Below are 10548 nucleotides of genomic sequence, written 5' to 3'. Positions count from 1 at the left end.
CTGATCACAGTGCAATCCTAACCATCTCTGCTCAGAAGGCAATCCTGTTGAATTCCATGGGGCTTACTCCCAGGTAAGGGGGTTTAAGGAGTGCAGCCAAAATCAATCATGCATTCTTATGGAACCCAGAGCCAGTGTGGTGTAGTGGTTAAGGTGTTGGACTACAACCTGGGAGACCAGGGTTCGACTCCCCACACAGCCATGAAGCTCACTGGGTGACCTTGGGCCAGTCACTGCCTCTCAGCCTCATGAAAATCCTATTCATAGGGTCGCCATAAGTCGGGATCGACTTGAAGGCAGTACATTTACATTTATTATGGAACCCAATATTAGGGGAGCCATTTGTTTACATAAGGGTCGGGAAACCATTTTTTAGCCTGAGGGCCGCATTCCCTTCTGGGCAATCTTTCAAGGGCCTCATGCCAGGATTGGGTGGGGCCAGAGGCAAAAGTGGGTGGAGCAACATATGAATTTTACTTTCTACACATACTCCTCTCTCCTTTCATCCAATCAAGGAAGAAGCACAAAAAAGCCAAGGAGGGTACCAAGTGTATCTGGTGAGGGATGTGGCCTGGGGACAGTCCTGGGGGCCAGGTAGAGAGACTTGGGGGCCACGCTTGGCCCCTCGACTTGAGGTTCCCAACCCCTGATTTACCTTTTTATCCAGCCTTTCTCTCTGGACACCACGCATGGGGATTCTGGTCCTCCTGTTTATACTCCCAAGAACTCTGTGAGGTATTAAGGCTAAAATTGGGGAGAAAGATCCACGTACAAATCCCAGCTCTGCCATTAAACTTTATGAGACACCAGTCAGCATTCTCTCTCTCTCTCTCTCTCTCTCTCTCTCTCTCAGCCTAATCTTGTTGTTGTTATGTGCCTCCAAGTCGACTACGACTTCTGGCAACCCTATGAATCAGCAACCTCCAAGAGCATCTGTCGTGAACCACCCTGTTCAGATCTTGTAAGTTCAGGTCTCTGGCTTCCTGTATGGCATCAATCCATCTCTTGTTTGGCCTTCCTCTTTTTCTACTCCCTGCTGTTTTTCCCAGTGTCGTGGAATCTACAACTGAGTTCTTTTTGAGGAGACTTAATAATGAAGCCAAAGCCTGTTTTAAGGTTGTTTATTTAGCTAAGCGCTTAGCCAGAGTAGAGTACAGAACTCTCTTCCTCAAAATGGTGGTTAGTTACAGACAGTTATATACCTTTACCTCCGTCACAATCATGGCAACAGTTACATTGCTTTATTCTATGTTACAATGCTACAATGATGCTCTGCCATCCGTCCTCCCTTCATTCCTGCAATATCAGTGTCCTTGGCACATTTTCACTACAACAGCACTATTCTCTGTTGTCTACGTGACCCCCTGTCTGATGAAAATGGCAGTCAGACTTGTTCAGTATTGATCGAAATTCACCTCACTCCCCCCTATGGGACTCCTTTCGAGTCCCATCCCAATTTGCATGATAGATAACACCTTCTCTTTCTCCTCCATCCGTTGTCTATCAAATTCCAAGTACATTTGTTTCACTTCAGCTGGTGTTAACATTTGGGTGGTCTTTTGCATGGTACTCTTTAAACAAAACAATACACAATTAACCAAGATATACATGGCAAAGAGGAACAACATACCCAACAATAATCCTAAGAGGATTGATTTTATGCAGCCTCTTAGGCCACTGAACCAATCCCCCGGACTCCATTGCCACCCAGAGGTCTTAACCTCATGCACCTTAGATGCTAATAGGTGAATATTCTCAATAGATCCGGTGATATTTACAGAGCTGTCAACAATGTAGGTGCAGCATTCTGGTCCAATAAGACCTCAGACTCTGCCTTGCGATGTTAAAAGATAGTTCAACGTTATGCGGTTTTGTAAGACAAACTGTCGGACTTGTTTAAGTTCAGTGTTAATCATAGAAAGGGCATCAGCAGTTTCCTTCATGAAGTTCTCCAGCAGAGTACAAATTCTTAAGATATCTAAATGGTTTGCCCCTGCCCCATAAAAGGGGAAGATACCTTGTAGCCAGGACTCACCTGGAGCTTTAAGATCTTTATAAGCTTCCAGGATTTTATGACTTGGGGCTACCCTTCGATAATTTCGTATCAGACCCTTAGGAAAGGTGTCCACAATCCTGATTCCAGGGGCTAGAAGTCCAATATAACAAGTTCCTTTTGCGCTAATGGGTAATTTCTTCCAATCCTTATATCCACAGATCCACCAATAACTATGTGTTGTTCCCATTAAGGGAGGAAGGAAGTGAGCAAATCTACCTTGTCTCACCCCTTCCTCGCCATACATAAGCATGGCTATGGTGGCTTCTTCTTGAGTACAGGTTTCACTGAAATATGAGAGCCACTGGTGCCCAAGAGCCATACACAATGGTTCCATTACCCTCCGCCTGTTCCTCATAATTGGCCCAGTGGAGTTACTGAGACTCCATCTACCTTTGGCTCGACGAAGGACCCATTCACATTGGCTGCTACCAATGAATGTTTCTCCCATGAACTTTAAACAAAGTTCACCTTTTGTCCATCCGGGCAGGGCTACATACTGAGTAGTATCGAGACTTTTCAGAGACTCATCGCGTTTGAGCCATTCATCTGAGACAAGACCAGTTGCATTCAGAGGTATTCCTACCAGTGGGATACCTTCCTTTTCGTAAATTGGGGTATGCATACAGATCCAGCAAGTACTCTTGTTCATCCCTCTAGCGAGATCGACCATTAGCCTTAGGTATGTGTTCCTACTCCAATCAGGATGTCCTGTAAAAAGGAGGCTATACAATATTAGGAAAGCAAGCCTAACTCCCACAGGAGCCATATTATAATTGTGATTATAAGAAATAGCAAGCAAACAGCAATGAAGCCAAACTTATCTCTAGCAATGCAAGTCACTGGCCTTCCCGCCTCGGTGTGAGAAGGTCCAAAAGAGTCCAATGGGCTACGTGCTACTTCGATAAGCTCAAAGTCTATCTGGGGAGCTGATCTGCCGAAGGGGTTGCACCTCATTGGCTCTAGAATGGATAGATGCTATTTGTCTTGTCTTCTCAGACATTCTTCGGTTTCGTAGTCCTAACTTCTCCCAGGTAGATAGGATGTCACTCACAAAGTCCTCTGGCAGCGCGAGGGCCTCTCCTCAGATGGTAGGGATGGTGGTCCTTAGGAAGGGACTCCTTTCCCTTGGTCTTTTCTCCTGGTGTCCCGTCAGGATCCAACTGGCCTCTCTCACTCTCGCCTGGCGGCTGGGCCTTTCGACAATGGGATGCATGTATCCAAGCTGTCCTCTCAGCGATGCGCAGTGCGGTAAATGATGTCAGGAGTATCTGAAAAGGACCCAACCATCGAGACTGAAGGCAATCTTTTCTCCAAAATTCACGAACCAGGATCCAATCGCCAGGTTGGAACTGATGAGCAGGCACGTCTAGCGGGACAGGAGCGGCTTCCTGGACCTGGGAGGAAAGAGTTCTCAACATTTTGGGAAGATTAGTGCAGTAGACCAGAAGTTCTTCATGACCCTCCAATAAAGACTGTAATTGGGCTGGGCTGGGTTAATGTCTAAGGCACGGCAAAGCTGTTGTACCACTTTAGCTGTAAAGTGAGTACCTTGATCAGAATCCAATTGGACAGGTAAGCCAAATCGGGGGATGATGTGTTTAAGCAGTGCCTTGGAGACAGCTGCAGCATCTGCGTGTCGTGATGGAAATGCTTCTACCCAACCAGAAAAATGACAGATGATGACCAATACATATCTGTAGTTCTGGCATTTTGGCATTTCTATGAAGTCCAATTGAACATGCTGAAATGGTCCATAGGCCCAAGGAGTGGTGCCAGTAAGAGGACGTTCTGGTTTGCCAGCATTATGTTTTAAACATACTGAGCAAGTGGATGCCACTTGGGCCAGAACAGGTGTAATCTTAGGAGCAAACCAGACAGTTGAAAGTTGCAATAGCATCCCCCCTTTGCTCAGGTGAGAAGAGTGATGAGTCGCCTGAGCAAGAGGAAAAAGAAGCGCTTGTGGGGCTACAAAGCGGCCTGAGACATCCCTCCAGACAGAGTCAGGATGTAAGCGACAGCCAAAGCGGACCCAAAGATCTTTTTCATGCTCTGGGGCAGCTTTCTGAAGCAAAGCGAGTTCTGGTAGCTCAGGAACAGATGAGGGGAGGAGAATCAATTGAGAAGGAAGGTAGGGAGAAGGAGGTGCACTAAGACCAGCAGCCTTAGCAGCGGCATCCGCCATGCGGTTGCCACGGCTAACAGGATCAGTAGCAGTGGTGTGGGCAGAGCAGTGCATGAGAGCAATAGAATTAGGAAGTTGAAGAGCAGACAGTAAAGCAGAAATAAGAGCTGAATGAGAAATTTGTGCGCCAGCTGAAGTCAAGAATCCTTTGTGTGACCAAATTTGACCCACAAAATGACAGGTTTTGAAAGCATAAGAAGAGTCTGTATAGATATTAGCAGAGCAACTGGATGCCAGAATGCAGGCTCTCTGTAGAGCCACGAGCTCTGCAGCTTGGGCAGACTGGAGAGTTGGCAGAGAAAAGGTTTCTAGGACTTCATGTGGAGAGCACACAGCATAGCCATTTCTGAGAACTCCTGTGTCATCTCTGAAGCAGGAGCCATCTGTGAAAAGGATAAGATCAGGGTTATCCAGAGGAACGTCACGAAGGTCAGGGCGAAGGGTGGAGAGATGTTCAAGGACCTGCAAACAATCTTGAGGAGAGATTGAATGAGGTTCTCCATCAGAAGGAAGGGGTGGAAGGGAAGCAGGGTTGAGAGGGGCACAGAGTTGTTAGGTGGGGTAAGCAGAATAGTTCCATTGTCATCGTATCCTTGTAAATAAGGAAAGCTATCCACCTCCCAAGGTGAACTAGCTGAGTTAAGAAATGCTGTGAGGTACATGAACACTAACAGTTCCATAGGAAGTTTGACATTGAGAAGAAAGGAACTGAGTTTTTCTGTGCAGCAGGAGAGAATGCACAGAATGGGGAACCAACACAGCGAGGAAACGTCCTTGCACCAAGTCCTCAGACTTCTGGACAAGCAAAGCTGTACTCCAAGGAGGGTATCCTTTAGCCACCAGGTCGACAGAGTACTTCTGCAGCAGAACCCTGAGACTCATGGCAAAAGAGGAAAAAAGGTTTAACATAACAGGAGTCTGGGCCACAGCCTTTCTTAAATCCACAAAGGAAGCCTCACATTCTGCCTTTCATTCAATAGGCTGCAAAGTTTGGGATCCAATGCCTAGTATTTAGCCGCTCTCAAAAACCTACGAAGCGGCTTTTTCCTATTACAGGGAAGCACATTACATACAAGAATACCTTGCTGTAGCAGTGAGGCAATCACAGGCTGGATGTCCTCAATTGCTTCAGCTGAGAGAGAGTATTGCTTTACTGATGGGTAAGGTTTATCAGGTGGACACCGAATCTCGATTGGTACCACTGCTAGCAGCTTTCCTACATCATTCCAAGGGAAGGCCTCTGTAGCTTTAGAAGGAACAATCATGAGGATTAGAAAAGGGAAGATCCAAATGTACCCATCAGAGCTGCAATAACAGTATTGTGCAATTTACACAGAAATTGACAGAACTGGTACCAGGGAAAGAAAGATATGGTCATAGGTGAGTGGAGCAGCTGAAAAGGTTGCTAGTTGACCTCCCACTTCAAACTCAGTCACTATTTCTCCTGATGGTGGATGAGACAGGTCAGCTGTGGACCTGGAAGCATAAGAGTCTATGAGAAATGCTTCGGCTGGCCAGCAACTGTAAGAGGAATCGTAGCATCAGAGGTGGAGAAATTAGTTTGAGACAACATCAGGTTAAAAGTTGAGCATGCTTAAAAACATTTCCTTTTTGAAACTGTTCCTTTGGAAACAACTGCGGGGGTGATGGAGCGTAGGGAGCCCAGTTGTCTTGAAGGTCGTCCTCTTGAACGCTACTGCTGCAAGAATGCGGTGGGGAGCCAAGGAAGGGTTAACAGGGAAGGGCAGAGCGATTGTACTTTCGGTTTGCAGTATTTCTCGGCTTCTAGCTGTTTCTTTTATTAACTAGCTGGGTGCGGGTGTGCAAATTGGCTAAGAGCATTCTCTCAGCTTGCGTGGTATGTCTGGGATCCTCAGACTTCCATGGAAGACCCTCATTGTCCTCTCCTACTCCCATCTGGGCTATCAGGGCTGATTTTTTGTTCTGGGGACAGGAGTCCAGAGAGCAGCTGGTTCATGTCAGCCCAAGTTGGATTGTAAACACTAATGATTGCTTCCAGCTTTTCTTTAAATTCATTAGGAGCCTCGCTGAGTTTCGGGAAGATATTGAACCAGTTCATGAGATCCGCAGTTGTCCAGGGAACGCGCACAAAAATAATTTGTCCGCCTGCAGTCGATGGGGGAGTGGGGGGTATTGGCGAAGCAGATATATGCCGGCTGGCTGAACTTGGGGAAAGCACCCAGGGAAGTTTTCTGGATTAAACTGGATAGAGGTAAATCCTCCATCACTGTCTTTTTTCAACTTTATTTGGCAAATGGGGCAGGCGCGGCTGTCTATGGATGTAGCTACAATTTCAAACTTTGCTTTTAACCCTTTTTGTAACTCTTGCACTGACAAGATGGGGAAACTGCTCCTTAAATGTTAATTCCTCAGGAGACAGTGGCCATTCTTCTCTAGTAAGTTCAGGTGTGTGTGGGGGTGTTTCTTCTCTTTAGAGCGTTTGGGTATTCCAGAGCTTAAAATGGCACCCGCTCGAGCTGGGAGAGGTGGTGTCTGCTCTGACTGTAAAATAGCATTTGCCTGAGCTTGAGGCTGAGCATTCCCAGCCATTGGGGCCCAAAATATCCAAAATATCTTCTGGTACCTCGTTATAGGGCAGCAAAGGGGCGGTGGCTAGCAAGCTTGGGTACAGAGGCAGTAAGGGGCGTTGGCATGCATTTTTTTCTTGTTCCTTTTCTTTCTCGATTTTCTTTTTCTTTTTTTCCTCCAGTTGTGCTTTTAACTTTTTGTTAGAATCTTGAAGACTTGTTACTATAGATTTCTGTTTCCTGTGTTCTGCCTCCTCTTTCCACAGGACCCAGAAATCTATATGCCCAGGTTTTGTTTTCTCCAGTTTTCCCCATAAATAGGTGAGCTTGTCCATATCAAAAGTGCCGTTTCCGGGAAATGAAGCTCAGGCCGGTTGGAGGTGCACTCACTCCACCAGTGAGTCAGCTTCACCAGCATTTGAGCAGTTTTTTTGGACCCAAACGGGTACCATAATTTTGGCACATGTACCCCAAGGGTTTTTTTTCATCAGGACAAGACACACCTCCACCCATGTTTTTGTCCAGAGCTGAAACTGATCAAGGGGTGGAGAAGAGCAGTTTAGAAAGCCAGGCGTCCCCAGCAAACAGAGAGAAAAAGTTGGAACAGTATCAGTTTCATTCACGGCTCATTAGGACATCCTCCAAACCTATCCTAACACCCAAACCAGAGACTGTGGGACTGCTTGCCCTTTGTCGTGAGTGTTGGTGTAACCGGGGAAAATCCAATCCTAACACTCAAACCAGAGACTGTGGGACTGTTGTGTACCCTTTGTCGTGAGTGTGGATGTAACCAGGGAGGGACCTTAATGCAGGGGCTTTGATAAACTATGGGAAATTCTTACCGCCCGTCCAGGAGTCCTGGGGTTGGAGGTGGGAGCTAAGCGGGAGGATTTGATCAAAACGAGGTCCTCTTACCTCTCAGAATGTGCACAAACCGCCGCTCCGACCTTCCCCCTTCGGGTTGACCCAGACAGAAGATCCTTACATCCCACTTCTGACACCAAGATTGTCGTGGAATCTACGACTGAGTTCTTTTTGAGGAGACTTAATAATGAAGCCAAAGCCTGTTTTAAGGTTGTTTATTTAGCTAAGCGCTTAGCCAGAGTAGAGTACAGGACTCAACTCTCTTCCTCAAAATGGTGGTTAGTTAGACAGTTATATACCTTTACCTCCGTCACAATCATGGCAACAGTTACATTGCTTTATTCTATGTTACAATGCTACAATGATGCTCTGCCCCCTGTTCCATCCGTCCTCCCTTCATTCCTGCAATATCAGTGTCCTTGGCACATTTTCACTACAACAGCACTATTCTCTGTTGTCTACGTGACCCCCTGTCTGATGAAAATGGCAGTCAGACTTGTTCAGTATTGATCAAAATCCACCTCACCAGCATTATTGTCCTTTCTAGTGAATCATGTCTTCTCATGATGTGTCCAAACTGTGATAACCTCAGTTTCATCATTTTAGCTTCTAGTGATAGTTCTGGTTTAATTTGTTCTAACACCCAATTATTCGTCTTTTTTGCAGCCCATGGTATGCGCAAAGCTCTCCTCCAACACCACATTTCAAATGAGTTGATTTTTCTCCTATCCGCTTTCTTCATTGTCCAGCTTTCACATCCATACATAGAGATTGGGAATACCATGGTCTGAATGATCCTGATACATCTTTGCATTTGAGGACCTTTTCTAGTTCTGTCATAGCTGCCCTCCCCAGTCCTAGCCTTCTTCTGATTTCTTGACTTTTGTCTCCATTTTGGTTAATGATTGTGCCGAGGTATTAATAATCCTTGACAAGTTCAATGTCCTCATTGTCAACTGTAAAGATACATAAATCTTCTGTTGTCATTACTTTAGTCTTCTTGATGTTCAGCTGTAGTCCTGCTTTTGTGCTTTCCTCTTTAACTTTCATCAGCGTTCATTTCAAAACATGACTGGTTTCTGCTAATACTATGGTATCATCTGCATATCTTAAATTATTGATATTTCTCCCTCCAATTTTCACACCTTCATCTTGGTCCAACCCTGCTTTCCGTATGATATGTTCTGCGTATAGGTTAAACAAATAGGGTGATAAAATACACACACACACACACACACACAATGATTGACAGGAAGGACAGAGAATGGAGGGTCAAGTAAAAACGAGTACAGGCCTGCACCTGTAATAGGTGCGCCGAAGAGGACATTTCAGCATGACAAGCTACACTTCAGTGACCCTCTTTCTTTTTTTAATTTCAGCAGGCATCTTATATGAGTTTTTCTGAGTTATGGTTAATTTTAACTGATTTTATGCTGTATCCCTGTTGTATCCATATTGTACATTGCTTAGAAATTATGGTATTGAGTGGAAAATACATTATTTAAATAAAAAATTGAATAACCTATTAAAGGTGCAGGAACTTTGTCTTCTTTTTTCACCTGACTAACTTGACAGAGGTATCTGGCTGGACTGTGCTTACCTTCCTCTAGAGGGGGGAATGCAGAATGAGTCACACTCACATCCACACCTTTTGCTGCTGATCCCTAGTTTCAGGACATTTTATGCCCCACTTCCAAGCCTCTTACAAATGTAAAAATATAAATGTACTGCCTTCAAGTCGATTCCTACTTATGGCGACCCTATGAATAGGGTTTTCATGAAGCTGAGAGGCAGTGACTGGGCCAAGGTCACCCAGTGAGCTTCATGGCTATGTGTGGATTCGAACCCTGGTCTCCCAGGTCGTAGTCCAACACCTTAACCAGTTTGTATGCAAAAGCCTTTTTCTGTGGATGAATCACTTCTTGCTGGATTCAAGCCCAGATCTTTCGGTCTTGCAGTTTGGTCAATGCGCACTTTTTCCACAAGAGGGCAGCAGAGTTTTCTCCTTCCCCTTCTGAATCGGCTTCTATTTTAAATGTTGAGTTGTTTTTAGGAGCTAGGGCTAATGACTTCAGCTATAATGTTTTTGTGGCTTTAGGCCCATTGAAAAAAGAAGCAGTGACTTTGCATACGTTTTAAAGCAAGGGCATTTTGAAAACTAATGTTTTCAGTGATGGATTTACATGTTAGAGTTTGAAATATGGGAATCGGCAATTCCCACTCCAAAGTTTATTCATGTACTAGTTAAAATATTAGAAAACCTGGTTAATATAATGGGACTAGATAGTCAAATTAATTAATTCATAGGGTCGCCATAAGTCGTAGTCGACTTGAAGGCACATAATAACAAAACAAGTCTATTTAAAGTCAGGTTTTAGCTTAGTAGTCTCTCTCTCTCTCTCTCTCTCTCTCTCTCTCTCTCTCTCTCTCTCGTGTGAACATTTAAACATCTGGAGCCTCTGGTTCTTCTCCACATTGTTCTCAAGGAACATCTTTGAACTCACTGCTGGACTTCACATCTAAGGCTTGGCAGAAGGTCTGTCTATACCTGACATCCCGCTCTCCTAATAAAGATCTGAAATCACTGCAGGCATAGAACTCTTAAGGTCAGCGCCTTTGTCTCCTCCACACACAGCTTCAGGAGATCTTTACTCAGCCGCACTAGGAGAGGTAACTTTGCAACTGTCTCTATCTTCACACTGCTATTCCTCCTTTTCATGTAGGAACACATATAGTTTTATGGATACCTGTGAATGTATGCTGCTGCATATTATTGTTAAAATTACCATTATCCTTTTACAATTAATTCCTTTTTTCATATATACTTTTGTGTGGGTGCACCTTTTCCAGATAGTTTTTTTGGGGGGTGTCAAAACAGGCAGCACTCTGTTTTGGCT

The sequence above is a fragment of the Rhineura floridana genome, chromosome 6 (genome assembly GCF_030035675.1).
Source record: "Rhineura floridana isolate rRhiFlo1 chromosome 6, rRhiFlo1.hap2, whole genome shotgun sequence".
Taxonomy (NCBI): domain Eukaryota; kingdom Metazoa; phylum Chordata; class Lepidosauria; order Squamata; family Rhineuridae; genus Rhineura; species Rhineura floridana.
This window is presented reverse-complemented; position numbering follows the sequence as displayed.